General features: G+C 36.1%; 1 protein-coding gene and 1 long non-coding RNA gene across 4 annotated transcripts in view; one reads left to right on the forward strand and one right to left on the reverse strand.

Annotated features, from left to right (window-relative positions):
* Positions 1 to 25401, forward strand: part of ZNF385D (zinc finger protein 385D) — an 804272-nt gene that overhangs the window by 428594 nt on the left and 350277 nt on the right. The gene's annotated exons all lie outside the window — the stretch shown is intronic.
* Positions 1096 to 24488, reverse strand: LOC102150934 (uncharacterized). Of its 3 annotated transcripts, XR_011427342.1 has the most exons (5): positions 24402 to 24488; positions 23268 to 23335; positions 17214 to 17433; positions 2273 to 2370; positions 1096 to 1778 (listed from the first exon to the last, which is right to left on the reverse strand). It is a non-coding gene; the product is annotated as an uncharacterized lncRNA (long non-coding RNA). The 3 variants fall into 3 exon arrangements; XR_011427341.1 differs by lacking the exon at positions 23268 to 23335 and having other exon boundaries at positions 24402 to 24487; XR_288572.4 differs by lacking the exons at positions 23268 to 23335; positions 24402 to 24488 and having other exon boundaries at positions 17214 to 23250.

Here is a 25401-nt window from a genome sequence, read left to right on the forward strand (position 1 = left end):
TTACATCTGCGACTTTTTTTTAAGATTTCTGAGAAAGTCACTTGGAGTCAATGTCTAAGTTTCCTTTGAAACCATACTTTAAGAACAATGCCTTCTTGCATTTTGTTCCAAAGCTCTTCATTGAGCACCTATGAGCTGGTTGTTCCTCATTTGTCTTCTCAGAGGCACAGGGGCAAGAGAAGAAATGGGTCAGCTAAGTAGGAATACACTACAATAATCCAGACAAAAGATGCTCGTGGCTTGGACTGGGTCTCAATGGTGGAGTGGATGAATGGTGGTCAGATTCTGAATTTATTCTGAATGTGGAGCCAACAAATTTCCTGATGGATTATATATGGTAAATTAAAGAGAGAAACTAGGAGAAGAACAAAAAAACCAAAAACTCTAAGATTTCTGGCCTCAGCAGCTGATAGGATGAGACAGATTGCACTTAGAGCAGATTTTGAGGGAAGATCAGGAGTTTCCCATTGTACACGTTAATTCTGAAGTGTTTATTGCTATTGAAATGGAGGTGCACCAGGGCTAACTGAGTTTGAAGCTCACAGAGGAAATCCACAAAGAAGATAAAAATTGGGGAATGTTGCTGAAAGCCCAGGAACTAGACGAGATTACGGGGGGAGTGAATGCATGTAGGGAAGTAGAGGGGTCCATGGAAATAATCCCGGACACTCCAATGTCTAAACTTCAGTTATTGAAACACGTCCACCAAGGCTATGAAGAAACGATCAATGACTGAGGAAGAAAACTAAGAAAGCTTGTTATCAACCAAGGCTGTGAAATACCTCATGTTGATAACTTCTCCTGGAGATTATAGCAAGAAAAAGTTTTTCCTCTTAGATAATGAGCATTTTGTAACTTACACTCTTCCATTTATGCTTCAACTTGTAGGGCTCGTAGAACCAGGTTACACATACACACAAACACACACACAATATATATATGTATAGTGTACATAAACATATATATAAATATATATGAACATATACATACATACACACACATATATACATACACACACACACACACACACTATACTCACATAGTATATTCTGTGTATGTGTGTGTGAAGATAGGCAGATTTCATCCAGTCCTGTCTTTGGTGGTATATCTTTATTAGCTACCTCCTCTCAACACCTTCAGCAAGACGTAAACAAACTGAATTAACATCACAGTGTATTAGAGTTATTGCCACAAATCATTATTATAATGATTCAAACATGATCTAGATCAGCTCATAGCCCTCAAAGCGTATTTATATGCAATAGAAGTTTACATCAATTATTACTTTAAGTTTACTTTAAAAACAAGTTCTCCTTCTGGATCTCTTAGCACAAATGGTTCAGAAAAAGTTTTTGGGCTAGACTAAATGGCAATTCTGCGAGTAGAGGGCTCCAGGTCTGTATTGGCCTACATCTCATTCAGATGACCTCTTCTGATATGTGTGGGAAGGAGGAAAACTAGAAACTGTGCTTTCAATGGATTGGGATTAATGCAGTCATTCTAGTTTCCTGTGAAACTGGAAAGAAATGAAATCCAGACTCACAGGATTAAAATGCTAGAAATGACAAGGAAGGCCTTACTTCTACAGATGGCAAATGATGTGGAGCCTTTAGTACTTTATCTTCATGAAGAAATGCAACTTCTGAGCAGTCTGTGGAGAGTGTGTCTTGTCACACACCACGCTGTGATTAATTCCCTGGGTGGTCCAGGCGCAGTCTGGGCTTGAGCAAGGCAGTTTGTGATGCCAAAGAGTACAAGTTTTCATCAACTGAAAAATTCTTAGAGGAAGGGAAACAAATTATTTTGAGACAGTATGTAAAGACTAGATTGCAAGCAAATTCTTGGAGAAAATAACAATGTGCTAAGTTACTTTCAGGGTTGGGAGTAGGAATGGGTTTGGGGAATGGTAATATAGCTATTAATAACAACATTGCTCATTTATTAAAAGATTAGAAACCACTACGAGAGGCTCAATGAGAATCCTGGTGGAGTTTGAACATGGTGAAAATCACGGTGTCTCCAACAGTTGCCTTATAGAGGGTTTGCCTCTGAAACAAAATGAATATTGCAATGTATCCAATACCACTTCCCTAGTCGTTTTCACCTGTCTTCTGTTTTTCACTGAATTGACAAGGAGTAAATTGCCAAGTGAGTTGCCAAGGAATGATTTTATGAGGATATAAGATGAGTAGAGTTTAAAAGAAAATTAGAAAGTAAGCTTGAAAACAGTATGGCAGCTTGCTTAAAACTCACTGATTCTCCCCAGATTTACCTTCAGTTTCTGCCGTGGTCTTTAGGGACCAAGACGCTGCAAGGAGGTCTCTGTTGCATTGGCCCAGGCGTGTGGGGGAGGAGGACGGTCAAATCAGGCTGTCAAGGAGACGAAATGATAGATGTGAGTTATAAGTGCCAGGCAACCAAGTCTTCTAACACAGGGTAGGTACTTAATGTTTAGTGAATGAATTCACAGATCTGATTAATGAGCGATTACAATTTTTAATTTACTACTCAACTCTGTTATCATTTCTTAGCTTGCCATATCACTCTGTTATCCAATAACATTAATTAATTCACTCTGCTATTAATTCATCCAATTAATGGGTCAATTAGCAAATCTATCAATCAACAAATACTCATTCACTGCTCATTAAATGTTAAGAGTTAGGCTAAATTATTGGAATAGAAATTGAAAGACAGTCATGATTAAAGGGATTCTTGGTAAGTCAGGGAGTCAGAGAAGTAAATAATAAATCCTGACAAAAATGATGCTGATACAGGTAGAGCAAAAGGTCAAAAGAGCAGGACCCAATACATAATTTCAGGACCCAGTGCAAATTGAAAATGCGTGTTCCCTTGTTGAAAAATTAAGAATTTCAAGATGGCTACAGCACAGTGTTAACCAAGTGCAAGAACTTTCTAAGCCTGGGACAGCATGCTACTGCCAAGATTGCATGCCCATGAAGCTAGCCCTGCAAAGGAGGATTATCTGATTATCTCTATCCATGTAGAATATTTCTGGAAAGATTTTTGGAATGAGTGGCAGATGAGCTCTGCTTTGAGAGAGGACTTGAAGTTTGCTTGGCAAGGTTGGAATAAGATGTAAATAAGCAAAGAGGTAGACCTTTTACAATTTCTTTTCACCTGTAAAAAGGCATATGTTGCGGCCAGGAAATAACAATTGGTCCAAAAGTTGATTGAAAACAAAGAATGAAGTGGCCAGACTTGAGAATAGAAAAGCAGACAAGGAGCAGGTCATGACTGCCATTGTGGCCGTGCAAAGGAACATGGATAAGTATGACAGTAATATTTTCCTTCTGCTTATTTTATTGAGGTTTAATTTACCACAAAATGCATAAATCTTAAGTGCACATCTCTACTTTTTATATTGTATGTAATCTTTTAACTACCACCTAGATAAAAGCATAGACTATTTTATCACCCTACAATGTTCCCCTGTGTTCCTTTCCAGTTAGTAGCCCAATTCCCCATAATCACTGTTCTGATTTCTATCACTATACAGTTGTTTTGCTTTTCTTGAACTTCATATAAATGGAGTCGCACAGTATCTACTTTTCCTTTTATTTTGCACTTTGTATTTTAATGAACAACTTCATAGCCATATTTTCAGTTGATCCTTGTAGTAATACTGTGAGGATTACTTTTGGTCCTATTTTTTACACTTGAGGAAATTATTACTCATACTTACGAAATAACATCTCCCATTGCATGGTTAACAAATAAAATTAAAGGTCAAAATCCATTTTTCCAACTCTAAGCTAAAGTTCCCCTCCATTTTTTTCACAACTGCCTACTTGGGCATTTATAATCCTATAAAGCAACATTCCAAAACTCAAAAGGAACGGGAATGCCAATTTTGAAAAATTAACTTCTAAAACACTTGAAAACTTTAGCATTTTCATTACGAATTATAATGACTTTGATCATCATTATGTTATAAATATGGAAGTGGATTGACTTACCAAATATATTATTTCTGAGCTAATAAGACAGTCACTTTCTTCTTCAAAACAAATTTTTTAAACCACCAAACAGGAAAACAGACTGTTAAATAAAAGTCAGATATATTATTCTAGACCTTTTAATCTCCTTTCATTGAAAATAACTAGGAATTTCTTACCAAGAATAAGAAAAATTGTACCTTCTTACATAGGTAAGAATAACTTCAATCACACCTAATTTTAACATATATTTGCTGGTATTTAAAACATTACTCTGAATGTGTATTTTTTGTTTTTTGGTTTAGTTTTATCACAAACCACTTCCAGCTTCTTTGCAGGTCTGATTTTTGAAATGTATGCATAACTTTAATTGGCTTTTACCACTGGGGAGGGAAATCTTAGAAATCGGTACAAATGGATTTTGCACTAGTGTGTGGAGGGAACAGGAGGAACAAGTTAAAACTGAATTCAGGTCTCCCACAATATTTCTGAACATGGATATTTAACTTATTTTCTTCATGGTATTATGCTATTGTATTTCATGATGACTTTATAAGGAGTTATGGGGAAACATTTTCTCTTTTGATACAATTTCCTTCAGGTACCATTATCTTTCACTATCCTAACCCCTACTTTCTTCTCTTTTCCATTAAGGTTTATTCATGCTGACCTTTATCCCTGAAATAGTTCCTCAATTCATAGTTTCTCATTTGGCCACCATTTTATCCTTAGTCAATTCTTAGTAATTACAGCATCATCTTGTGCTAAATACTACTGTAGAAATAATAGAAGCTACTGCTCAGCTCAGGACAGTAATTACTACCTAATCTTATCCGATTCAGAAACACAACATTTCTTCAGAAGTCTTTGGAGAAAATAATCCCCTTTACAATCAACCATTTAACATGAAATTCATTTTGTTTCTGACTTTGATGCCTCAAAAGTAAAAGCAGTGTAGAAATCAATAAAGCCACAGGTCTGGAGGTGACACTTTTCAAACAAATGCTGTCTATTATAGTCACTTAGTGAAGCTCTTTTACGAATAAAACCTAAGAAGAGTGTTGGAAATGTCCTAAGGGAAACTACCGTGCAATTAATTGAACTTGTTGAAATTTCTCCCTTCTCTAAATTGTCTTGCAGACGAAGGTTCCTTAGAGATATACAGTCAAATGAGAGACATATCACATGAATCTTTTAGCTCTAGGAAATAATGAAATCACATCAGAAAATAGAGCAATTTTTTGTTGTTCAACAATGCCAAAACGTCTTCTAAAAACTAATGCTTATAAAAACTACTTGGTATTTATTCATCAGCTCACTCACCCATTTGAAAAATGTTTTTTTGAGAACATACGAGGCACAGTTCTAGGTAATGAAGAGAAAAAAAAGACAAGAAAGGTTTTGATTTTGCTGTCATGAAGCCTATTAGAAGAGGGAGCAAGCGATAGCAGACAGTGATAAATGTTAGGAAGGTGAAACAGAGCAATAAGACAAGGAGCGTCTACAGGGACTGCTTTAGATTGAGTAACCAGGAGACAAAGATCAGGATAGGTGTGAATGCGATGTGTCTGAGAAACAGAAGGACATATCTATCTGGAACACAGAAATGCAGGAGAGAAGTATAAAACGAGAGAAGAGACTGACCGGCTTCAGACTTGAGGAGTTTGCCCTTTATTCTAATTGCAGTAGGCATGTATAGGTGGGTTTTGAATGAAAAGCAATGAAGGAGAATATTTTGAAAATCTGATTTTCATTGCCAAATATATTGCTAAAGTTGTTGCTGTCAAGAAAATGGACTGCAGGAGGCAAGAAGTGAGAATGGAGAGCTGTTAGAGCAGTAGTCTTCAGACCATGGATGCCTCCCCAGGGGGCAGTCATTCTAAAGGGTATTCTGTGGCATGCATTGTTTTAAGGGAATCAATTTACAACTCATCAGCTTTCATATGTACTCTTCTAAAATTGAGTTTCCTGAGGATACTCTATACATGTTCTATTTTCTCACCTTCCCCTTCATAATTCACAAAAGAAAGGTTCACCTCTTAGCCATCCAGAATCTGCTATGGTACGTTGCCCTGGTATAACCCTCTAAGACACCAAATAGAGGGAACAATTGGAAATGTTGCTTTTTGTATGGAAAGAGTGAATGACTCTAGTATGGACTAACTCCTTTTGCAAATTAAGTGATTTTCAACAAACAAGCTTTCCAATCTTGTTCATTTTAGCAAGATTGCTGAAAATATTTTTTTGGTAGATCACAATGTGATTACTGGCATACAGAGACATCCAATAATTCAGTAACATTGCCACGGCAAAACCTCCATTGCCCATCTACAATGCAAGTGTACATAATGCTCAGTGCTTACATCTATAAACACACGAAACAAATAGAAAAAAAATTGATGCTGAAGCCTATATCATTCTTGATATTTTATAGAATTTATCTTATGTTCTTTTAATCAGCTATTATTAATAATAATCACCAGAAAATTTTTACATGGAGTCTTATGATCACAAGAGATTTTCTTCATTGCTTTTGATCCTGCTTTATATTCCTTTAATGAAGATGCCACAATTTGTTTATCCATTAACTGTTCAAGGATGCTTGAAAGATTTCTTGTTTGTAGTATTTTAAATAAAGTTTCCATGAACATCCATGTGGAGACATGTTTTCCTTTCTCTTGTGTAAATACTTAGGAGTAGAATATATTAAATGTACATTTAACTTTATAAGAAGCTACCAAGCCAAAGTGTTTGTTCATTTTACACTCTCACCAGCAAAGTGCTACGATTCTGGTTGCTCCACATCCTCTCTAACACCTGATATTTTCAGAAGTTTTCATTTCAGCCATCCTAGTGGATGGTTGCTGGTGTCACACGGCAGTTTTAATTTGCATTCCCATGATGACTAACAATGTTGAGAATGTCTTCCTGTGACCATTCATAAACCTTCTTTTGTGATGTATTTGTTAAAATTTTTTGCCATTTTTTAAAATGTCATTTTTCTTTTTATTATTGAATTGTAAGTTTCTTTATAAATGTTGGATAAAAGTTCTCTTTAGGTATATGTATCAAAATATTTTCTTCCACCTTGTGGCTCGCTTTTCATTTCTTTAAGGAGAAATTTTGAAAAGCAGAAAATTTTAGCTTAAATAAAATCCACTTTATCATTTTTTTCTTTTATGATTAACGCCTTTGCCTACTCCAAGGACATAAAGATTTTTCCCATGTTTTCTTCCAGAAATTTTGTAATTTTTCTTTCATGCTTAGGTCTTTGACACATTTGAGTTTAATTTTGTGTATAGTGCAAGGTATGTATCAAGGTTCATTTTTTTCTATATTTTCCATTAAATGACATTGGCATATTGAAATTTAATTGACCATTCATGTGTAGGTCTATTTCTGGGCTCTCTATTTGGTCCTATTAACCTATATGTCTATATATTTTATGCAAATACCACATTTTCTTCATTATTGTAGCTTTACAGTAATGTGTAAATCCCTCAACTTTGTTCTGATTTTTCAAAATTTTTCTTGCTAATCTATGTTCTTTGCATTTGTATATGATTTTTAGAATTAGATTGTCAATTTCTACAAGGAAGTATGCTTGGATTTTGAATGTGGTGGTACTGAATTTACAGGTCATTTTGAGAAAAATTTCCATTTTAACAATATTGAGTAGTTCAGTCCATGAACATGGCATATCTCCCTATTTATTTTGGTTTCTTTAGTTTTTATGAGTGATATTTTGTTCTTTTCAACATGTAAGTCTTGCATATCTTTGTTAAAGTTATCCCTGTGTGTTTTAAGCTTTTTAACACCTTAAAATGATGTTTTTAAAATAATATGATTATTTGTTGATCATATATAGAAATATGATTGCTTTTTATATTGATCTTGTTGACTATCATATTGCTAAACTGCCTATTTCTAGTAGCTTTCTGTAGATTCATTAGGTTTTTTTGGTACATGATCATGTCATCTACAAATAAATATAGTTTTACTTCTTCCTTTTCAATTTGTATCCATTTTATCTTACTTTATTTTATTTTAATTCTATTGCTTTTTTTATTACCTTTTACATTGTCTGGGACTTTCAGTATAATGCTGAACAGAAGTCATGTTTTAAACATTGGTTTAAAATTTTGAGACTTGTTTTATGACCCAGAATATTGTCAATCTTGGTGAATGTTTCCTGTGTACTTGACTTGAGCATATATGCTATACTTTTTGACAGAGTTCTACAAATATCATTAAGTAATTTGAGTTGTTCCAGTCTTATGTATAATGTTTATCATCATGAATATCCATCTTTAGCTCTGGTAATATTCCATGTCAGAAATAGTTTATCTGATATTAATATAGTCAATCAAAATTTCTTATGTTTATTATTTGTATGATATATCTTTTCTATCATATGCCTTTAACCTTCTTCACTCTTTACATTTAAAGTGCGTTTCTTGAAGACATTATGCAGTTGTTTCTTGCTTTTTAAAATCTATTCTTAGAGTATCTGCATTTTATTTGGTGTATTCAGACAATTTACATGTAATACAATGATGGATATAGCTGGATTTAAGTCTACCATCTTGCTATTCATTTTCTCTTTGTCTCATCCATTCTTTTTTTGTTTCCTATTTTTATTTTGTGGATTGACTGTTTGTTAATATTTCACTTTATCTCCTTTATTGGCTTATAGGCTATACTTCTTTTTGTAATTTTGTGCGTTTCACTTAAGGGTTTACAATTTGCATCTTTAACTTGTCACAACCTACCTTCAAATAATTTTATACCATTTCATATATAATGAAAGAACTTAATAATTGTGCATTTTTACTTTTATCCATCTTATCCTTTTTTCAGTCATTTTATTTCTATACTTGATACAAACCTCACAATTGCCTTTAAAGAAATTGAGCAATGAGAAAAATACATATTTTCCTACATGTATACTATTTGTTATGCTCTTCATTCCTTTAGGTTGATCCAAATTTCCATTGGTATAATTTTCCTACAGCTTAAAAAAATCCTTTAATATTTCTCTTACTGTAGCTCTGCCAGGGACAAAATCTCTCAGCTCTTGTTTTCCTGAAAATGCTTTTTTTTTTTTTTTTGGAGGATGTTTTTTCTAGTAGTAGAATTTTACATTCATAGTTACTTTTTCCTTCAATTACTTTAACTTTGTCATTCCATTATCAGCTGGCTTGCATTTGATCTAATGAAAAACCAGTGATATTATTTTCTTTGTATTTAACACACTTTTTTTATAGTTGTTTTACATTTTTTAATTATTTGATTTCAACAGTTTTCTTATGATGTGTCTTAGTGGTTTATTTATTTTTCTGCATTTTCTTTGAGCTTCTTGCATATGTGGGTTGATGCTTTTCTTCAAATTTGAAATTTTTTGGCTACTATTTCCTTAAGTTATTTTTTCTTCCCTTCTTTCTGAGATTTCAGTTACACGTATGCTGAGCCTCCGTCTCACAAGTTCTTGAATATTTCTTCATTATTTCAGCTTTTTCCTCCTCTATTTTCTTCTGTTCAAATAGTTCATAAGTCCCTTTCATCAAGTCTACAAATCTTTTCTTCTATAGTTTCTAACCAACTGTCAGAACCATCCAGTAAAATTTTCATTTCAAGCATTGTGTTTTTCACCACACAGTTTCCATTTGGTTCTGTCATTATAGTTTCTATTTGCCTTTTCATTGTGTTCATGTATTTCATTAAATCTTTAAACATAGTAATAACAATAGCTGTTTTAAAATCCTTGTCCTCTAATAAACTTTTTCATTCCTTGGTTGTTTCTACTGCCTACTTACAATTTACATTTTTCTGCTTCTTTACATGTTAATTATTTTTTATTGGATGCTGGATCCTTGAAGGATACATTTTGGTTTATCTGAATTTTGTTGTTTGCTTTAAAAAGTGTTAAGTTTTCTTCTAGAAAGCAATTAGTTTACCTGTGGGTCTATTTTATCATCTTTAGGCATCTTTTAAAATTTTTTAGGACATATGCAGAGAAATTTTTGTTGTAGGGCCAGTTTATTCTTCCTTTTAAGGCATGGCCTTTCTGGAATCTCAGCTGAATGTCTCAAGTGTTCAGAAACTTTTCTCTACTTTGGCTCAAAAGAACTTTAACATTTTCCAACCATGTGTGAACTCTGTTAGTTTTCTAAATTTTAGCTTTCTGATAATTTTTCTATCTCCATTAGTCATTTTTTCCCCTGCTTTGTGAAGTATATGCAAAGGACCTGGAATAATCAAAACAGTTGCAGAAAAGAAGAACTATTATAGGACTCACACTTATGATTTCAAAGATTATTATAAAGCTATAGTAATCTAGATACTGTGGTACTGGGTAGAAATATACATGGATGAATGGGCCATTGTAGACAGTACAAAATACACCCATACATACATAGCCAACTGATTTTTGTCAAAGGTGCCAAGGAAGTTCAATGGGCAAAGGATAATCATTTCAACTAATGGTGCTGGAATAATCATATATCAGTATGCAAAAATAGCAAATAAAAAGTTAGAAGAAGAAAACTTGACCCTCATATCACACTATACACAAATACTAACTCACGATGGATTATAGGCTTAAAGGTAAGAGAAAAATTATAGAATTTCTGGAATATAAAAAAGGGGAAAATATTAGTGACCTTAGGTTAAGCAAAGCCTTTTAAAATAGGATATAGAAAGTACAAACTATACAAAAATTTAATAAATCAGACTTTATAATTTAATATATTGGACTTTCAAAGTTAAAAATTTGTCCCTTCAAAAGGAATTGTTAAGAAAATGAAAAAGCAAAGAGTAACTTTTTTAAAACATCAGTACATATAAGTAGTGGAGAAGATGAAGTAAAGGGACTCTGGCTCATAAAATTTGGGGAAATCCTACTTAAGGATGAATTTTATTCTTAGAATCGCTAAATAGGTCCACCTTGTGGTCCTATGAAATGAACAATCTTCACCTGATTTCTACTGTTTTTCATGCATTTGTGTGCAGCAATTAGAATCCTGCAGTAAAAGCAAAGCCAAAATAACCTCTCAGCCATTGTATTTGAATTCTAGGGGAAAAGTCCCTGCCACATGTGAAGTCGGTGTCTTGGGCTAGAAACCTATTTGATTACACCTTCCAAGAGCTGCTTATACCTCAGGCTTACATGATCCCAGGCTCCATAGTGAATATCTGGGACTTGAACTGGATATATTATTACAGTTATCAATGGTTCTAATCCAGACCAATATGGTTGAACAACAGAAAAAAATAAATTGACGATAGCTTTGTCTTCTTTCTAGCTACTTTTCTCCATGATCTTATTTCATATAAAAAATAAATTTAAGCCTAATTATTTGAAATTTAAAAGATGAAAAGACCCTTCAAATAGTTTTTTAAGTATCATTTAAACTGTTTCTTTTTCTATTCTGAATTCTGAACATTGCCTATGGAATCTCAAGAGGAAAAAGACCCCATATTTTAAAGAACTAAAGTTGGTGTAAAGTAGATTTCCTTTATGTTTATTAACAGGGATTGGCATTTAAAGTACCAACAGAATGTTGCTATCTTATTTTAAGGATGTATTCCCACACCGGGTACACAGAGTATTGTATTTTAAACAAGTTGCAGAGTAACTGGAATAAAAACCTTCCAAACTCACATAAACTCGATCACTAAATGAGTCATAAACAACTGAAACCTCGAAAACTGGTTGGTTAGCTTAGAAATTTGAACTATCTCTTTACTATTATGTAACCTCTCTTTATTCATCAGAAAACAGTATATAGCTAATAGTATTGGATTTACTAAACTTTTGTTCCTTTTCTCTGGTCTGAAATGGACTCTAAAAATGCCTACAGACATCACATATTCTTGGTAAATAGATAGAGATCATGTTCTTGTATTTTAGAATATAGTCATCAGACATAGACATTATCTTCTATAAATGGATACTTGCAACAATATGAGTGAATATGAAAAGCATTATGCTAAGTGAAAGAAATTAGACACAAAAAAGTACATCCTGTATTATCCCAATGATAAAGAAATTCTGAAAGAGATAAATAACAAAATAAGGACAGAAAACAGATCATTTATCTTTGCTTTTAGTGCTTGTATTTTTGGTGTTATATTCATGAAATCCTTGCCAAGACCAGCATCAGGAAGGTTTTCCACTGTTTTCTTCTAGAAGTTTTACAGTTTCAGGTCGTATGTTTAAGTCTTTAATCCATTTTGGTTTGATTTTTGTGATATTGTGATTTATAATAAGAAATATATATAAGTCTTCATCCACAGTTCCTGGCTCACAGCTCCCAAAACTCTTGGAAATTCCTGAGAGATAAGAGCAATGGGAGCATCTTTTGTTATGTTTGGTCTCTTGTCTTCAGTTCCTGAAATCTCTTCAGAGCCGGAAAGGTCAAATGGATGTCTTGTTAATCATAACAACCTCCTTTCCATCACAACTGGGTGTATGCTAATGAGGTGATTTTTGGAAAGCACCTAAGTAGGGGGCTGGTAGTCACAGGAACCAACCACGATTAGAGGGTTGGAACTTTCTGTCCCATCCCCTGATTTCAGGGGAGGTTGAATCAATCTCCAAACGTCAATGACTTAATCAATCATGCCTATGTAATGATGCCTCCACAAAAACCCAAAGGATGAGGTTTGGAGAGCTTCTGGGTTGGTGAGCACATGGAGAAGGGTGTGCCTAGAGAGGGCAAGGAGGCTCCGAGTCCTTATCCCATACCTTTCCCTATGTACCTCTTTATATGTTGGTTTGTATCTTTTAATATCCTTTGTAATAAATCAGTAATCTAGTGAATAAATAGGTTTCCTGAGTTCTGTAAGCCACTCTGGCCAATTAACTGAACCCAAGGAGGAGGTCATGGGAACATCTGATTTATAGCCAGTTGGTCAGAAGCACGGGTAACAACCTGGGCTTGGGATTGGTATCTGAAGCAGAGGGTGGTCTTGTGGACTGAGCCCTTAACCTGTGGAATCTGATGCTATCTCCAGGTAGATAGTGTTAGAATTGAGTTGAATTGTAGGACATCCAGCTGGTCTTGCAGAACTGCTTGGTAGTATGGCGGAAACCTCTCTCCACCCATTGGGATTGAGATCAAGAACATTCAATTTTTGTGTGTGATGTTAAGATGTGGGTCCAATTTCATTCTTTTACATGTGCATATCCAGTTTTTCCCAACACCATTTGTTGAAGAGACTGTCCTCTCCCTATTGCATATCCTTGTCAGTCTTGTCAAAGATCAGTTGACCACGTATGTGTGGATTTATTTCTGGGCTCTCTATTCTGTTCCATTGGTCTCCAGTCTGTCTTTATGCCAGTACCGTACTATTTCGATTACTGCAGCTCTCTAATATGTTTTGAGGTCAGGAAGTGTAAAGCCTTCAGCTTTGCTCTCCTTTCTCAAGATTGTTCTTGCTATTCAGTGTCCTTTGTGATTCCATGGGAATTTTAGGATTCTTTTTTTATTTCTATAAAAAGTGCCATTGAGGTTTTGATACAGATTGCATTGAATCTTTAGATAGTTTTGGGTAGTTTGGATATTTTAACAATTTTAATTATATTAAGTGTTCCAATCCATGAACACGGGGTCTTTCTATTTGTTTGTGTCTTCTTTGATTTCTTTCATCAATGTTTTATAGTTTTTAATGTACAAATCTTTCACTTCCTTAGTTACCTTTATCCCTAAGCATTTTCTTCTTTTTATTCTTTGTAAATGGGATTGTTTTCTTATTTTTTTATGTAGTTTGTTGTTAGTGTATAGAATGCAAATGATTTTTATATGTTGATTTTGTATCCTTCAACTTTACCAAATTCTTTGATTAGTTCTAAAATTTGTGTGTGTGTGTGTGTGTGTGTGTGTGTGTGTGTGTAGTCTTTAGGGTTTTCTATATATAAGAGCAAGTAATCTGCAAACTGGAATGATTTTATTTCTTCCTTTTTGGTTTTGATGACTTCTTTTATGGTTTTCCTTGCCTAATTGCTCTGTCTGGGATTTCAGTCCTTTGTTGAATAAAAGTGTCAACAGTGGGCATCCTTGCATTGTTCCTCACCTTAGTGGAAAAGCTTTTGGTTTTTCACCAATGAGTGTGATATTAGCTGTAGGCTTTTCATATATGACTTTTATTACATTGAAGTAATTTCTCTCTATTCTTAGTTTGTTGAAAGTTTTTAACATGAAAGGATGTTAAATTTTATCAAACACTTTTTCTGTATCTATTGAGATGATCATGTGATTTTTATCCTTTATTCTGTTAATGTGATGTATCAGATTAATTGTTTTTCTTATGTTGAACCATCCTTGCATCCCAGGGATAAATCTCACTTGGTCATGGTGTCTGATCCTTTTAATGTTCTGTTAAACTTGGTTTGCTAGTATTTTGTTGAGGATTTCTGTATCTATGTTCATCAAGGATATTGGCCCATAGTTTTCTTTTCTTGTGGTGTCTTTGTCTGGCTTTGGTATCAGGGTGATGCTGGACATATAAAATTAGTTTGGAATTGCACCTTTCTCTTCAAATTTTTGGAACAGTTTGAGATGGGCTGGCATTAATTCTTCTTTAAATGTTTGGTACAATTCACCAGTGAAGCCATCTGGTCCTGGGCTTTTCTTTGTTGGGAGGTTTTCAATTACTGATTCAATCTCCTTCCTAATTATAGGTTTGTTCACACTTACTATTTTTTCATGATTCAGTCTTGGTAGGTTGCACATTTCTAGGAATTTATCCGTTTTTTCCAGATCATCCAGTTTGTAGGGATATAATTGTTCATAGTAGTCTCTTATAGTCTTTATTATTTCTGTGGCATCAGTTGTAACATCTTTTTCATTTCTTATTTTATTTATTTGTGTCTTCTCACTTTTTGTTGATTTCTTCTATTGTTTTCCCTTATTTTGCTTTTTGTTGAGGAAGACTGGCCCTGAGCTAACGTCTGTTGTGAATCTTCCTCTTTTTTTTTTTCTCTCCAAAGCCCCAGTACATAGTTGTATACCCTAGTTGTAAGTCATACTAGTTCTTCTATGTGGGAAGCCACCATAGCATGGCTTGATGAGTGGTGCATAGGTCCGTACCCAGAAACTGAACCTGTGAACTCTGGGCCACCAAAGCAGAGTGTGCAAACATAACCACTTGGCCATGGGGCTGGCCCTTCTATTGTTTTTCTATTCTCTATTTCATTTATTGCTACTCTAATCCACATTGTTTTCTATCATACGCTCTATAAATTCCACTCCTGGGTATTTATCCAAAAGAACAAAAATCAGGATCTCGAAGAAAAATTAGCACTCCCATGTTTATTGCAGCACTATTCACAATAGCCAAGAAGTAGAAACAATCTAAATGTCCATCTTCAGATGAATGGATAAAGAAACTGTAGCACATACACACAATAGAATATTATTTAGCCTTTAAAAAGAAGGAAATCCTGCAATATGTGACGGCATGGATGAACCCTGAAGACGTTATGTTAAGTGGAATAAGCCAGTCACAGAGGGGCAAATATTGCAAGATTCCACTTATATGAGATATCTAAAATAGTCAAACTCATGGAAGCAGAGAATACACGAGTGGTTTCCGGGGGCTGGAGGAAAGGGAAATGGGAGTTCCTGATCAATAGGCATGAAGTTTCAGATATGCAAGATGAATAAGAGATCTCTACAACATTGAGATTACTTTGCAACACAGTATTGCACACGTAAACATCTGTTAAGAGAATGTGTCTCATGTTAAGTGTTCTTATCAAATTAAAATTAAAATTAAGAAGAGGAATATCATCAGTGGCCTCCGAAGGTCGTGGATAGAGGAGACGACTGATTACAAAGGAACAGGAGGGGACTTTCTGCAGGTAATGGAAATGTTCTATCATGACTGTAGTAGTACTTATAAGATTTTACACAATTATCAAAACTCATAACATTATACACTTAAAATTAGTGAATTGTATTGTATGTACATCAAACCTTCATACAACTGACATGCACATATTCAAATGAGGGGGAAAACTGCAAAAGCATTATTATATTCAATAAACTATGTTCATTATGTAATTATTTAATTCTTCTTTGTTCTAGTAATCTACAATATGAGATGAGCTTTAGAAAGATCCTAATCAGCATGAAACAATTGGATTATTAAAATATTTTGCTCTTATTCCTGTCAAAAGCATAGAAATGCTATCTTTTACTTAATTGATGCAGCCTAACCAATGGACACATTTTTTCAATTGTGATAAGTCATAAACTCCCTCTTATCCTCTTCTCAATCCCCTTGAAGCAAAGGCACCCCAGCAGCAACTGTTTTGAATATAGATAATAGGATGCTTCCAAACAGCTAAAAAGGCCCTGTGCACATGTAGCTTTTTTATTCATTCAGGGTCCCTGGGAAAGGAGTCATAAAAATATAAATTCTTCCATGTTTCTACTGGGGAAAAATAGCTTTAACAGCTGGATTTCCAGAGACGAAATCTTTGGCAGCTGATGTGGGATTAGAATTTAGAGCTAGCTTCAATTGAAAAAGTTGAGGTTGGAGCCCTGTAACAGAAAGGAATCTGGTTGGGGCGTGAGAGGATCTGGGTTCTTGCTTTTGCTTTGCCTTTAACTAATCACCCGATCTTTAAGTCATAAATCCATAGGGTTGTGAAAGTCAGTACAGCAGTAATAGGCCATCAATACTCATCGGTTTCTGCCAGTACAGTCACTATCTCAACCTGTAAGGTCCCTTCAGGCCCAACTGTCAGTGGCTTTGGGCTGATTTGTGCCAGGTTCAAGCTTCTTTAGGTGTACCACTAAGCCATGCTTTTGAATCTTTTCCATTCTCACTCTCCAAATGTGAGGTATATGCTGGGAATGAGTAATAGCTAGGAGCCACACCCAGGGACCCAGAGAAATCTCAGTCACTCTCCATTCTTTTAGATATCCCCTACATCCCAAGGGTACTCTGTTGCTTTCTGCCCTTCCAGCAACACGTTGTAGTCTTCTCAATAAATTCCTGTTTTTTCATGTGCCTGGAGAAGAAGGGTGCTTCACCTCTCAGCTGTGGCCAAAGCCCTAACGCAATGCATTGCAAACTTGAGCTACCTGCTGGAATTCGAAAACTAGAGAAAAAAATTAAGACAGCATGAACATTTGAATGAGTCAGTAATTTTCCTACTCTCCCAGTTTATGAGAAAGTGCTTTTTAAATCTGTAAACGTCTACCCCAACATTAAAACACTTTTGAATAATTTGGGTGTTACCTGTTCCAGGGTTAGGCAGAGATGTAAGGACGAAAATGTGAAAGACTGTAGGAGGGGCCTCCCCGTCGAGTGCGTAAGTTTGCCTGCTCCGCTGCAGCAGCCCCTGGTTTCGCTGGTTCAGATCCTGGCGCGGACATGGCACCGCTCATTAGGCCACGTTGAGGGGGGGTCTCACGTACCACATATAGAAGGACCCACAACTAAAACATACAACTATGTACTGGGGGCATTTGGGGAGAAAAAGCAGAAAGAAAAAAAAATAGATTGGCAACAGTTGTTAGCTCCAGTGCCAATCTTTAAAAAAAAAAAAAAAAAAGGAAGGCTACGGGATATATTAATTAGATCTGAGCATTATAGAGACCTTCAGAACTGAAAATCACTTCTCAAATACTTTATCCAAATCCTCCACTCTACCACCCTTGCCTCGGTTTCCCCAGTTGTGCAGTTGTAACAAGGAAGCCTTTCTACAACAAAGGCTAATGTAACGTAATGCAATGTAATGCAATTCTTTTCCGAACCCTCATGGTCCAGTTGATATAGCGCATGTGTTCATCCTGACTTTGGAGCAGAAGTCCTCTCTGTATGTTTCTGGCAGGCTCCCCACCAATCAGATCTGCTGTACAGTTGTCAGCTCTAGCGTACTCTTTGGGTACTTTATGCATTGTGTAAAGCTGCTTCACAGTCATTATCAATAAAATTAATTTATTTTCCAGCCAGTGGCCTCTTTTTATGTGAATCTTCAAATATGTTCCTATATTTAGGTATATTTTCTTAACCTGACATTGATGTAGAAATTGCAGTCAATCTCTCCCCTTTAAAAGTCAAAGATGTTGATTCCTAGGAGCTTTCATTAACCGCAAAAATCCCTTCTCTAATACTCAAGACTTTTACGCCCTCTCACTGAACATTCTGATGTTATAATATGGCAAATGTGGCTGAGGTTATTCAGGTGTCTTTTCAGGGGGTGTATTTATACATCAGAAAGCACTTACAGGACTGGGGAAAAAAATGTCCTTCCTGGGAGAGCTTGTAATGCTGAAAGGTTTTCTGGATTAATGGAAACTGCCATGGTTGTTCAGTTCATCTTTCTAAAATTTAACACTGAACAAATTTATTTTTGCTAGAAAGATCTCTGGATCAGTTCAGAGACTAGATTTCCTCACTGAAAAGAGTTTCAAGGAAGAAAGAGAAGAAGGTGGAGAAGAAAGAGAAAATAGCGCTAGTCGTAAGAGCTAGTGAGCCAGCTGCTTTTATGTGTGAATTCACGCCACAAGCAAGACGATCATCTCTATTATATTCCATTACACCAGCAGCCACAATTGTGCAGAAAAATATTGCCACTAGGCAAATTTAAATCTCCATGCTCTTTTTACCCTTTATTTTTAATCTCAAGAAGCTCTGTTCTATTACAGACAACAAATTTGCAGCACATATGCAACCAGTGATCTGGTATTCATAGTATCAGACAGGACAGTAAATGACTAATAATAGTTCCCACCATTTTAACTCTGAGTGATCCTCTGGAAGAAAGAAGTTGCAAAGTAACCTTAAGACCTGTGTGTCAGAGATTAGCAAGTTCTGTTTCTTTGTTGTTGTTGGGTTTTGCCTCTGTTCATGGCTTAGCAGTACATCCACACATGTTTTAAGGTGTCAGAAGTACAATAGTACTGTAACTGAAACCAACATCTATAAAACTAATTCTGAAGTCCATCAGGATCTCTTAAATTATCTCAGCATAGTCACAGTGGCGCTACACACTGCTGTTTCTCTGTTTGTGAGGTTGAAAAAGGCAGCTCTGTAACATTACAGTAAAATTGATCTTTTTTGCTTTTCAAAGCTAAGTGAAAATATAGCTCCAACTAGAATGTGAACAACTGAGCGATCGTTCAATTTTGCTGATTGTGACAAATTCCTCACAGGCCTCAATATTTCAGATTTTCAGCGTCTTTCGCTGGGGTGAATGTTTAAAATGATGTCATGGCGCTGAATTGGAATTGAATGCTCACCATGCAAAACTTAACACCTCACCTTTGTGTAGTGATTTATCATTTTTAAAGGGCTTTCCCATTTGATTTTTGTAATAAGGGCAGACTTTAGTACTCCCCACTTGACACGTGAGGAAACTGAGCTTCAGGCAACTTCAGCATCCGAGTTACCAATCAAAAACACCAAGAAGTGACCATCCATAATGTCCAATCAGCTGATTAGCTAGAATAAAACAAGCTATGCCCTGGTCCCAACTCGTGATGAATTCCTTTTAGCGAGAACACTCTTTTGAAACCACATGTTGAGGAGTGAAACAAAACTATAACCAAAAATAATGATAAAAACCCTCCTCTCTTGACTTGAGTTTCATCATCTTCAAAACAGGGATAATAAATCTTAGACTGTCCTGTGTTATCTACCTCTCACAGTTCTTTTAAGATTAAAATTAGATAACATAGTGGAAATTCTATAAGATGTATGTGAGTGTCTCCAAATCCCCATCTCTGGCCTCCTGTCATGCTGAGTATTATCTCTCTAAATTGTAACGCAATTCCAAGAACAAGTATCTATACTTCCTGTGTAATGCATTACTTTCTATCTTGTATCATATTTATTTATTAATGTATCTTATCTCCCTACTGGAGTTCCTTCCTGCACAGTCCATGTCTGTTTTGACTTTCTTCCCCTAGCAGGAAACCAATGTTTTGGATGAAGTTGATGCTCGCTAGAGTGAAAGTTAGAATGCATGGTCTCCCCTCTCGTTGGAGGTACCAGACCTCCTATTTCCACCTGGGAGACTTGGAATTGATTCTCCCTGTCAAAGTTCATATCAAATAACTCTTTCATTAAGAATTCACCACCTGAGCCAGCCCAATGGTGTAGTGGTTAAGTGCATACTCCACTTCGGTGGCCTGGGACTTGTGGGTTCTGATCCTAGGCATGGACCTACACACTGTTCATCAAGCTATGCTGTTGCAGTGACCCACATGCAAAATAGAGGAAGACTGGCACAGATGTTAGCTCAGCAACAATCTTCCTCAAGCAAAAAGAGGAAGGTTGGCAACAGATGTTAGCTCAGGGCCAATCTTCCTCACCAAAATAAAAAGGAATTCACCATCTCCTGGGATTTCTTTCCTTTTCAAAATCAGTAATGCCTTGATTATTCCTCCTTACCGTATTCTGACTTTCATGTATGCCCACTAATAGATAACTCCTTGGTTTTTCCTGCAGCACCTGATACAGTGTCCTGTACATATTAAGGGCCTAATAAATTTTAGTTGAATTAAATAAACATTGTCAGTTGTTGTCACCCTTGAATCAGAATCTACCTCTCACTTCCTTGGACTACAAAGCATGAGAAATATAAATTGGCTTTGTATCCCCAGAGTCCACTTTTCTAAAGCAGATGACAGGCTTACATTTCTCCTGGGCTGGAACATAGCCTCAAGGATAACCCAAATGGCCAGGATAACTCTTGGGCCACTAACACCAGGTGACCTTGTGACAAGGCCCATTTTAAGACACCCAGCAAAGAGCAAAGCAGCAAAGGAGCTAAGATTGGTCTCCTGGGTGCTTTCAGCCACTGGTTCTGAAACTCTCTTCCCCACCCCCAAGAGCTCATTGTGCTCATACCATCTTCTAACTGCTCAGAGCTCCCCACACTGGGATGGTCCTGTTCAGCTTGTTCTGAAATAGAACTAAGATCATTCTCTATTAATTACCCAGGAGCTACTCTCTGGGATAAACCACAGTTTCCAATTAAAAGCCAACCATTCTTAAAAGCTTTTATTCTAAACTATTTCAAACAACACCCAAACATTCTTCAGAAAATATAACACAGTGTAATTTGAAAGAGAACGGCTTTTCCAGAAGTGTCCCAACAATATCTAGCAGGATACCATTTATTTGACATTAATGAGGGGGATCATAAGGTTCTTGTTTTGAATTCTGTCTTTAGAGATGGCCTTATCAAAATAATCCTCCCACATCAGCTTAACTGCTATTTGACAGCAGAAGAAATATAGAGATAACCCAAACTGAAAATACTGTATTTCTGTACCATTTGGCCTTCAAAAGGTGATGGATTGACTGTGGGACTGAATTAAGCAAGAAAAGACTTTCATTTCACTTATAAAGATTTACAACTGCAAAACAACCCTTTGGATATAAATTCCCATCCTCAGACCAATATGTAAGCAGCCATTCCAAAGATCTGATTGCAGCGTCAATATAAAGAAGTATCTATCACTGAGCATCCACCATGGCTCCAAAGAACCTCTGATTGGCCAAGTTGAATTTGAAGTCATCTTTCCTGCCTACCAGTCACTGCCTGGTTTTACAAAAATGGGTCAAATTGAATTAATCAGTGCTGGAAATAAGGTGGGGGAAAATACACATAAGCAATAGGAATCACATCTGACGGGAATCAGATTTAAGGATAAAATTCATTCTCCTCCCTACCTTACTCTTTCCTCTCCTGACTCCCTATTAGCACATCCTCTCTAATTAAGAGGTATTCTAAATTACATTCGTATCATTCCAGAGAGTGGCTGCCTTGTCAGCCTGGGCCTGAGAACAGAGCAGAGTCGAGTCCTAGCTGACCTGCACTGGTGAGGAAGGATTATATTTAAGTATTATTTATATCATAATCAGTTATCTACCATTGGTTTCTTTATCTGAAAGATAAAGCCACCCTAAAATGATGTATAGTTTTAAGGTGAACAAAAGATCTAAATTTTAGAAATGGTAAAAGTATTAAAATAAATTTTAAAATAATATTTATATAACTTCAAAGGTACGAGAACTTTCTAGAGGAAGATTAGAAACCGAAAAATTCATAAAAGCAAAGAAAAATGCATACACATTTGTAAAAATTAAAAATAAAATTACAAGAAAATGTATCATAAATTAAGTCATCAGAGTCATCATAAAAAAAGTCACATGACAAATAATAGGAAAAGTGTATATTATTTGAAAGAAAAATAGTTAATAACCTAAGTGTTCAAAAGAACACAGAAGGGGAAGGAGGGAGGAAGGAGGAAGAGACAATCTGAACTAGAAACACTCTAACAAGGAAGGCTGGCCACTTTGTTGTTGACTCATGCCGAAGTTCACTATGACAACTTCTGGGAGCTCTTCCTGATCCATGATGCTGTGACCATGACCAAAGCATTCCCATTACCTTTTTCTCTACAATCTACACCATACATGGCTTCCTTTCTCCCAAATCCTTCACTTACTGGTCCTAAAGCCTCTCCCTGACATATTTGAGGGTCTCACTTGCGTATTTTTTGTGCTCATCCTCTATGTTGTCCCTACAGGAAATCTCCTTGAATTTTCCATCTTGCCAAATGACAATAGCCAACGCAAACCAATTTTATTACAACACCTAGTCTTATAAATGGCATTCATCTGTGTTTTTCTGAAAGCTCATCATTAAGCTTTGTAACTATGCCACTGAGATTGTTGTCTTAATGTGCAGTTAATGAAAATCTAAATACTTCAAAATAAGAGGGATAATTTGGGCCCATAGACTCCACATGCCCCGAGATAAGTGTGATATGGTAGGTTGTTTGGTGGCCACAAATTCTCTGTTGAATCTAGGCTGGTATTCTGTCTTGCTCTGAACCGATAGAATGTGGAGGAAGTGATGCCGTGCAAATTCTGGAACCTGAGCTTCAGGAGGCTTTGCAGCTGCCACCTATGTTCACTTAGAAGGCTGCTCTGAGTTCAAGGTACTGTGAAGAAGCCTGGGATGTCGAGAGAGAGGCCTAGCTATTCCAACTGTCCCAGATGAGTCCAGACCTGTACCTCCCCACCAGCTGAACGCAGCTACATGAGCAAGCCCAGCTGAAGAACTCCACAGTCAGCTCACCATATTGCTAGACATAATAAATTGCTGTTGTTTGAAGACGTTAAACCCAGCATGGTTTTTACACACCAACAGGGGATAGAAAGAAGCCAAAGGCTTTCAGTAGCTGGAAGGCATTTCTCTCAATTAGACACTGAAAGAAGGAGGCCTGTAGGAAGGTATGTGACAACGAAACACAACAAAAAGTTTCACTTAACTTTTTTTCATCTTTTGTCTCTGTCACTCCAATGTTTGCTCCGTGTGAAAGACTTTAGACTCTATGGGGCTATAAAGATATTTTGAATTATTTTATAGTTCTTTAGTAAAATCATCACACAGTGCTCTTCAGACAAGTTTTATGTCCCCACTGACAGTTTCTCATGCTGCAACATATAAAAGTGACAGGATCATCTCAAGAAATGGGAAGAAGAAGCAGCCTAGGGTAAGCTGGGTGATACGTCCTGGTTTTCACCACTCCATGATATTTAACACAGGCGGATCTAGAGCAGGGCTGGCAAACTGTGGCCTGGGGGCCAAATCTGCCCGCCATGTGTTTTTGCATGTCTGTGAGTAAGAATGGTTTTTACATTTCGGAAATAGTCGAAAGAGAAAGTCAAAAGACTATGTAATAATATCTCATGATATGCGGAAATTATATGAAATTCAAATTTCACTGTCTAGAAATAAAGTTTTATGAGAACACAGCAATGCTCCTTCATTTACATATCATCTGTGGCTACTTTTTTACTCCAACAATTGAGTGGAATAGTTGTGATAGAGGCTGTACGCAAAACCTAAAAGGTTTACTATCTAGCTTTTGACAGAAAAAGTGTGTCAACTTCGGGTCTAAAATGCAGGTCTGAGCGTTTTCTTTTTATGTTGCTGTAATGTGTTCTATCCCATGGCAGTATTTGTGAACCCATAAATAAACACCCAGCTGACTTCCTGCACCTCATGCTCATGGTCCCCACAGCTTGTTGGTCTAACACGGAGAAATGTAAATATGTTTTAGTGCTAAATTTGGTTAGGGGACGAGAGAGAGCAAGAGAGCAGTAGATGACAGATTAAGTATTTGATGATAACAATTGAAAAAGTGACTCTGAAAACTCCATATATATGTTTCTCTCCTGGTAGGTCTTCTGAAAAACTTTTTTGTTTATAGATCAAAGCTGTTTTTGAAGAGCCAGAATAGCAAATGACTAACAGCATCAGCCCTGAAAAATAACTTTCTCTTTCCTGTTTGCTTCTATCATCAGCAATTAAAAGTTCTCCAAAAGATCTTATTGTGAGAGTGTCATTGACAATAGATAATTATATACCTAAGTAAAAAAGCTAGACGCCTTTTTCCTTACCTGCATGACCTTCCCAGGCTCCAAGGCATCTGTAGACTTCACTCTCTTCCCACCCTCACTCAAAAAGGTGCTCTGGAGCACCGTGTGATTTCCTTGGAAATCGTATTCAGAATCTATTAATATACCTTGCTTCTACAACTGTTGAAGGATTATGTAATGGAATCTCAGGATAGCAAATTGAAAAAGACATTTGGTTAAAGAAACAATGATTGTGGCCTAGAAGAAGTTTTTATTTTTTCTGGAAACAACACACCATTACTTATGAATGGGAGAAGGGGAAACAAGGCCTCCCTTCCTGTAATAATATAGTTTCAAGTACAGTTTCTGGTTTACTGAGAACCTTTCCAAATAACATAGAAAACCTTCCCTCTTTTAGGCTGCATACTTCTTTTCCCATGTTTTTTAGCTTTCCCCATTAGATCATAAGCTAATATTTATTACTTGTGTCTTTTACCTTAGTGAACATATGTGTTTGGTTTAGGTATTTGTAAAAAAAGAATAATAATCTCACTTTGATCCACCCTCCAAATCACATTGTGTTTATCACATTCCTGAGAGGGACAGGAGTATTTCAGCAGGGACATTATCCAACTGGAGAATTTTGGAGGCAACATATGCTATTATAACAGCTTTCTGGAGGGAAAACTTGTTCTAAGCAAATTTTACAATGGACGGATCCTGAGCCATTTGGTATACAGTTGCACAAAATCTATTTAGTCCTAAGAACTACATTGCTTTTGCTTCTTTTCCCCAAACCTAAAAAAGGAAATGCAAATTATAATTATCCTCACTACTTTTTATCTTTCCTTCTTAGCTATTGAGCATGACTTGTTTTCTGGTTGATTCTCTCATATGACACCACCTTTATTAGATTTGAATTTAATAACCAAATTGTGGAGAATAAGTATTTAGGGCCATGACTATCTTCCAGTGAACAAGTGGATTTATTTAGGGCCAGAGCTGGGCCCAGCATTTGCTAGGCCAGTCTATCACTTAATAT

The sequence above is a fragment of the Equus caballus genome, chromosome 16, assembly GCF_041296265.1.
Source record: "Equus caballus isolate H_3958 breed thoroughbred chromosome 16, TB-T2T, whole genome shotgun sequence".
In the NCBI taxonomy this organism is placed as follows: domain Eukaryota; kingdom Metazoa; phylum Chordata; class Mammalia; order Perissodactyla; family Equidae; genus Equus; species Equus caballus.